At 44.2% G+C, this 8,086-nt stretch overlaps 1 non-coding gene across 1 annotated transcript; it reads right to left on the bottom strand.

The window, feature by feature from the left end:
* Positions 1-6,244: 6,244 nt before the first annotated feature.
* Positions 6,245-6,318, bottom strand: TRNAM-CAU. Its single transcript has one exon. It is a non-coding gene; the product is annotated as a tRNA-Met (tRNA).
* Between the last annotated feature and the right edge of the window lie 1,768 nt (positions 6,319-8,086).

Below are 8,086 nucleotides of genomic sequence, written 5' to 3'. Positions count from 1 at the left end.
TCCCTCCTCTTTAGCTTTTGCCATCGTAACTTCTATTTTTGGTTTGCATTCCCCGCTCTCGTAGATGTAGCCATCATAACTTCATCTTGCTCGATCGTTGTTACAAAATTTATAGCTCTGCTACTATGTTGTTCATGCCAATTTTGTACTCCCTGAACATGTTGGTTTGCATGGGACTCGACGATAGTAAGTCTCGTTGTTTCATTCTAACATGCTCTGTTATATTGGTCGTTGGTATGCGGCATGCACTCTTTGTTTGCTTATTGTGCGCATTACAATGATCTTGTTATAACGACGAAATGATGAGTTCCAAATTCTTTGGCAAACAATATTGTAGTGTCTTTGCCTTTCCATTGTTCGTTGTCTTAACTTGTAATGTCTTTGTTTCAGATATAGGTGCTTGCATGGACAACTTAAAAGATTGCCGGATCGCTTCATTGTATTGCTAGGTTTAATTACCATTCAATTTCTCTCGGGTTACGTAATATTTTTTCAAAGCCGTGCAGTGATGTAATATTTAGTTAGTTTTTATAGTTCTTTCGCGCATTTTTTCTTTGTTGCTTGTGGTAAGTGAGGCTATCCGACGCAAATCAATGCTTGCGTAAATATTCTCGATATCTAAAACACGAATTCCCATCCCTTAAACGACCCAATTAACCGAAATCACATATGTGCCGGCCCGCAAAATCCTAAAGCGCCTATTATGCCGGCATATAAACAGCAACTAAACGGGCTGGCCCACTTACTTATTGGGCCAGCCCACTTGATTTACTGTGGACCCCACACTCTAATTGGGCCGGCCCACTTGATTTAAGGTGGACCCACCCACTACTGGGCCGGCCCACTAACTAGTTGGGCCAGCCAATTGCTTTTGTGGTGGATCCCACATACTAAATGGGCCGGCCCTTTAAGAGGAAAGTGGGACCCATCTGTGTTTTTGGCCCGACCCACTATATTGTTGGGCCGGCCCACTTGCTATAAGGTGGACCCTACATACTAAATGGGCCGGCCCTTTAACGGAAAGTGGGACCCACTGTGCTTTTGGCCGGCCCACTATCTTGTTGGGCGGCCCACTTGCTGCATGGTGGACCCCACATACTAAATGGGCCGGCCCTTTAAGAGGAAAGAGGGACCCAGCCCGGCCCACTAGCGTGTTGGGCCGGCCCACTTGCTATATGGTGGACCCCACATACTAAATGGGTCGGCCCTTTAACTGGAAAGTGGGACCCACCTGTGTTTTTGGCCCGGCCCACTTGGTATATGGTGGACCCCACGTACTAAATGGGCTGGCCCATTAACAGGAAAGTGGGACCCACACGTGCTTTGGCCGGCCCATCGGCTTGGTGGGCGGCCCATTTGATCTAATGTGGACCCCACGTACTAAATGGGCGGCTCGATAGCGAGAAAGTGGGACCCACATGCTAATTGGGCGGCCCAATAACTTCTTGGGCCGGCCCACTTGCTTTAAGGTGGACCCCACTTGGTAAATGGGCCGGCCGATAACGAGAAAGTGGGTCCCACATGTTTTGTGGGCCGGCCCTTTTGCATGTTGACCAGGTCAAACGAGTGCATTCGGCCGGCCCACATGCTTAGTGGGTCGGCCCATTAATCTTTTGACCGATCAACCTTAGAGGTTAGGCCGGCCCACGTAACTAATGGACCAGCCCAGCTATATAGTTGACCGGTCAAACTAAGTCAGCCGGCCGGCCCGCAAACTTAATGGGCTGGCCCGCTTAAGACGTGGCGAGGCCTCGTGTGGGCCTACCATCTACCACGGGGTTTCGGCGGTTAACGCCGTTAGCGCCGGTTAACGGCGTACGCACGTGTCGGTTGCATGACGTCGGCGGTCAACGGGCTCCGGAAACACTTACGCAACGGTCCGATTTTTCGTGGCGGAAGGGCGCCCAAGCGCGACGGATCGAAAAAAATCGTCGTAGGACTTTGCTCGACGTGGTTTCGACAACAGAACCCATATCGTCGGGTTAGGCCCATAGGCGACGAAAAATACCCCTTAGCGGATGATTTTGAGACGTTGTCTATCAGAACTTTTCTTGTAGTGAAGGAAGGTTGATTGGAACTGAAAAGAACAAACAGGCAGGCATGCTTTCAATCTGTTGGCTAGAATTTGAGAAATGCACTTGTCAAGAGTACTCTAACAATCGACGTCTCCCATCTTCTCAGGATTAAGCACTTATCTATTATGGAAATTGTCCGCTATCTGCACCTTACTCTTACTTTACTATTACGGATTTGGAAGTGGGAAAGCCAACCTGGGCTTTTAAAGATCACTCTTGCCCGTTCCGTTCATAATTGCTTAAAAGGAGAAGTCCAAATAGTGGCTGCGGAAAAGTCAATTCTATCATTTTTAGAAAGTTCGAGAAAGGTCATGCACGAAAAGAAAGAATCAAGGAAAGAACTGACTTTGATACGAAAGAAAGACTGAATCTGACTATCCCAATTCAGGAAGACGGAAATTGCCGGTTGGGTTAGTCCAACCAAGAAAGAAATGGGATTCTTTGGGCATTGCTTGGGCCGACTTCAGTATGGCTATCTCTAAAGATCTATCACTGCACACTTGAGAGATCTCTGTCTCCAGCCAATCAAAGCGTCTATAGCAGCTCCGCCGCTTTCTTTTTATGAAGCGGCTTTCTCAATACGAAAGAAAAGGCCTAGCTTGCATACAAGTTTATGCAAATAGCATGACATTGGCTGTTGCTTGCCATATTGGACTGATGCAGCAAACAAAAAGGAAGACTAGTTTCAGCGAAGGCAGGATGTTTTCCAATGTGCCAGTTCCTTCCCAATCGTCACTCCAAAAAGTAGAGTCACCAACACGCCAGTCCCCTACGTAGTGGAGGATAGGCCGTTTCGGAAAGTGACCGATCCCTTTTTTTGCGGTGGAGACAGATTCTCTATGTATTCATAGTCCTGTGTTGCTTCAAGATAGATGGTTGGCTAAGCCATTAGGTTGGATTATTCCCAACTTTCTGCCATCCTTCCTTTTGCTTTGATTAGCTGTTGTCTTTGATCCTTGAGGTAGGCTGCTCTGAAACAGAAGCCAAGGGATGAAGTGATTGTGGTTGGCGTGCCAATTTCGAACATGGAAACTATCTAGGTGGAAGCTCTTTTAGACGACCTTGCGGGTCATCCTAACATTGAAATGAAGCTCTTAGAGCAGACAGTGAATAAAGCAATGAATGGGGGTAGCAGGCCGAGGCATAATGCCGGTGTGCACTTTTCTTTTCTCAAACTGTGGTTGATACACTTTCCTCTCTAAAGAAGAGGTGGGCCATCAACATTTCTTTGCAATGAACGTTTATTAGGTCTGGAAAACCTTGTTAGGTGCACTCGTAGGTGAAGGATACACAAGAGGCTCAAAGCGAGGATTCATGCGTTCTTTCTTCTCAAGAAGACGGAATGATTGCTCGGTATGAGAGAGATTCTTAGCCAGGGGTTTGGTAGCTTATGCCCCCTAGTTTGCAACGTAGAGCAGAAATGGTTGAAACGGCTCCCATTGTGTGTGGGAATTCTTTCAAATGTGCATGGAAAGAGCTAGACCCCCTCTCATATCTTGAATCGCTCATCGGATTGTTCGGGCGCAGCCTATACTATCCGAGTCGAATCAGTAAGATTTCATCAAGAAGATTTCTCACCGTGCTATTTCATTGTTTTGTTATCTAGCCGGGCCCATCATCAAACAAAGAAGCCAAGGACTGGTCAAAAGAGAGGAGGGACCACATTCTCGAATCCACTGACTTCATGCACGGGGACTCGCCCACTACGAACACAGGCCTGACAACAGTTGGTTTGTGGATAGGTAGAATGCACACATCCTGCCAGAACCAGATATAGGACGGCGACGTTCTCCCACTGCTTCAGAACAGGAAAGGGGCGCTCCGCTCCTATTCCTATCACCCTAGCTATCTTCCAGCATTGCATTATCTTTGCCTTCAGCTTGGAATGACTAGAATGGCTACGGCTAACTCTATTTATCTGGAATGGCTGAGTCAAACTCTCTATTGATTTGGGATTGCTATGCTTGTGAAAGTAAGCTTTCTCGTCTTGCTTGACAACGGATTGACTATCGCCAGATCCAAGCGGTAGTATCACAGGGCCCTTAGCTATTGTTCTTGATGAGAAATGGCAGGTCTCCTGCTGAAACCCATTCTCTTCGCTCTGTTCTGCAGATTCAGTATCTAAGCCTGAAGTGGTTACTCTTCTGGGGTTAATAAGATTGGATTCCGTGCTTGCATTCATAGACAGATTGATTCCTATGTTTGCTCGCTTCTGGTCCCTCGCTAGATAGATTTATGTTCTTCCGTATTTGTGTTCCCCCTTCAGGGCCGGTCTATTCACCCAGTTCGAAGTAACCTTCCAAGTACCACATATATAAATACCCCTCTTAGGCCGGACAAATCCGCACTCACGATCATGTATTATCCGCTAAAAAAGCTACATTCTTTCGCTTTCGCTTAAAACTCTCTATATATATATCCTTAAAATAGATGCATGTCACATACATTGATCTAAAAACATAGATCTCAATTCTCAGATGTATACCTAGGCCAGGGCGACCCCTGCTAACACACATGAAATCAGCAAAATATATCCCAAAAAAGATGTCGCGGACTTCAGTAGACGAGATCGAACTTAGCTTTCGCTAACCATCTAAGATTGCACGACTCTCTTTCGAAAGTACGGGTAAGTAACTACTACCCAAAGTTGTCTAGGGCGACACTATGAACAAATCAGTTCCGTGTTAGCCATGGCTGAATCAAAGTAATAGCCATTAAGGGTCAAGACAACCATTTCTCTCAGAAACATGAGAGAGATAACCAAAATCCCAAACATACGAAAAACACAATGAAAATCGACTCACATGAACCAAATCACACTCTTATTCAATTTGCTTAGATTTCATATGGATGATATCATAAACCTAGTGAACACTACTGATATCTATGAATTAGAAGAAGATCCATTCGAGGATGCGTCGACCGATTCCTCGAGCACAAGTGTGAATCATCAAAAAACATCGAGTTGGTGGGAATATTTGATATTTCCTTTCCTTAATGGTAGGAGTGGAGGTAGTGGAGGGAATGGGAGTTCGCCAGGTTTGCCAAGAGTATCCCCCACTTTCTGCTATAAACTAAGTATAGCAAAGATTTTGAAAGTCTTCGTGAATCATACATATAGTTATTGTTCAGATTCTATCCTCAATGGATTCTCAATCTTAAGTGATTTTTCATCTTTCACTTTAAACCATTATGGTGGGATCATAGTTGTATTGTATTTCATCCATAAATTCCGTGTTTTCATTGACCATAAATATAAATTCGCTTTGATATATAGAGTACCATCACATATATTAGGTGACATGAAGGGTTTCGACTATCCTAATTCTGTTCCAGGTGTAATAATTTGCAGGGATTTCATTAGGAGTAAAATGATGGATATTCTAACTGGTCAACCTAAGATTCATTGGTGCAATTATATGCAGTATACTATTCCAGGTTATGTAAGAATGCGGAAATTATGTAAAAGATTAGGTCTTGTCCGTATTAATCGTCTCAATCTCATGTTAGAGAGTATGCATAATTCATATGCAGGAGCTGGTATGAAATCACTTCTGGATGATTATTACCGATTCTCTTCGATTCTTGTTCAAATAACAACAGCCGCGTATTCGCCGCAACATAAGCGAAAAGTCTTTCGATTATTTAATATTTTAATTCTAGGTGGGATAGGTGTAGTCGTATGGTATAAGTGTCTTAATCATATCCAGGCAGATATTGTAATACCAGAACCACATGCACGTTTCAAGAACCCTACTGCTGTTGTTGATGGTTACGAAAAAGTAACCTACTGGATGAATTCTGAGGTCGATTCTATAGTGGATCAAGCTTTCAAACACGAGCAACCCTTTAACGATATAATACCTATTAATAAATTTTGGAAACTAGAAGGGGTATATCATAAAGATCAATTCAGATATATTTGATTAGCAGTAATGATAGCGACATTTATCACCAGTGGGATACTGAACACAGTTCCGCCGATGCTGGGCGGATGATAGCTGAATCCAGTTGTGATCATAAGAACACACTAAAGATAGGACTAGGAGAATGAGGTCTAATTTCAGGATGAAAGCTATAGGCAATTCAAGATCAAGTGCGTTGCTTGCATTGTTTGATAAAGATCTTGTCATCATCTTGATTGATGAAATCCAGGTAGATCTATGATTAGGCGGGGACAGGATTCGAACCTGCAGTCTTCAGGTCATGAGCCTGATGAGTTGACCAATTCCTCTACCCCGCTTCTTCCCCTGATCTTTCTTTCCCGGATAGAACCAGCGTTTAGGTTGCGGCTAGGCGCAGAGCTCCTGACGACTGGTACGAACTTGCTGAAAGCACGAGCTTCCAAGCGAAAGAACAAGGGATGAGCGCTTTGTTGCTAAAGCGCATACGTTTTCTTTCTTTTCTATACGCTAATTCCTGACTGAACCTCAGTCCACAGTTTGACCTATCTTTCTGTAGATTGATGCACTAATAAGACTCCAAATCCTTGGTCCCTTTCTTTTGTAACCTCTCTTAGGAACGGCTAGGATCCTAATCTATATTCCTTCCTCCTTGGCGTCAGATAACTCCAATAAAGCATGACTGAAGTCGATATAAAACGTGTCGAAGAGCAATAGACTCTGTTTTTTATAGAGCTTATCATTGTCATTGATTGACCAGCATGACTTATGGATTGCATTTTCAACTGTGCTATTTGCATAGTAGTATCAAGGCTCTGCATCATTCTTGCTAATCAAAGGTTACGAAAGATAAGGCTTTCAATTCCATGCAATTCAAAGGTGCTTACTTTTCCCGCGAACTTCTGCAATCTCTCTCGGGATCTCGGAGGAGAAGACTCTGTCCCTTGTCCATTTACAGGTATGAATAGGTATTGTTCTCTTCACACAGAGAAATCTTTTCTAGAGCACGGCATTGAGCACCAGTTATCTGGAACTCTGGAGAAAGATATAATGACATCAACAGTTCTTCTTTTCACTTTTTCTTCCTACCTCGGCAAGACTACTTACAACAGTATTGGTTTGCCTTCAATTCCCCCTAGACCCATCTTTCGTAGAGCTAAACCTCTGTATGTGAATAGATTCCGATCAAGCAAGCAGGAGAATAAATCCAAGGAAAGTAAAGTGGTCTTCTTTGAAGTAATGGACCGAGAATGGTACATGTGAAGGTGATGCCGCTTGTGTTACAGGATATATAAGTACATGAGCCCGGTCCTTTGATTATCGATCTGGAAAAGAGAGAAGAACCGGAGATGGGGGCAGATCCTTCTAGAGATGGACGCGCTTTTTGACTCGAGAAAGTACTAATTAATTAATAGGGGCGCACTTGAGGTGCAAGCCGTTTCTTGTTGCGCCAGAGGAGAAAGCGTGTCGACTGGCTCTAGTGAGTGGTCTTTAACAAACCTAGGCTAATCTTAGCCAACAGCCGATCTCTCTTGATCGATCAATAGAATATGAGACCTCCGGGTCAGCATTTCCTGTATCTGGTTTCGGGAAAGCTAAGCTATTCGTTACAAAGGAAGCAAGTTAACCACGAATCGATGAGTGTGTATCACTTTGAGATGGAGAAAGCGGCTTTCTTGCCTTCACTATAAATGAAGAAATTTTTAACTGATCTTGACGTCTGCCTGATACTGGATGCGGTAAAAGCTCGAACGACCTTCAACCACTCCTGCCTGCCTGCCGGAACTATTAAGCTGATAGGAATGAGAAACAAGCTGAGCTGAAACATTACGGGCAGCTACATCTAGGCTTATAGTAAGCGATTCAAACTCTCTCTTTAGTGGACACACACGACATGATAAATGTGATGGAAGGCTGGAGACATCGCTCCATCGGGCATTAGACAGAAGCCAGTGGTATCCAGAGTGTGCTACCCCGGCTGGACCAAAAAGGGATTAATACTACTTCAAAGTAGAAAATCCGGTAACCGTGACCGCCCTAAAACGAAGCGAACAGAACTACACTTCAAAACGGAGTCAGTTAGAAAATGGGTGAGATAGCTCAGTTGGT

This window comes from Lolium rigidum, chromosome 5 (assembly GCF_022539505.1).
Source record: "Lolium rigidum isolate FL_2022 chromosome 5, APGP_CSIRO_Lrig_0.1, whole genome shotgun sequence".
Classification (NCBI taxonomy): Eukaryota; Viridiplantae; Streptophyta; class Magnoliopsida; order Poales; family Poaceae; genus Lolium; species Lolium rigidum.
The sequence above is the reverse complement of the archived record's forward strand: the minus strand, read 5'-3'. Positions and strand labels throughout refer to the sequence as shown.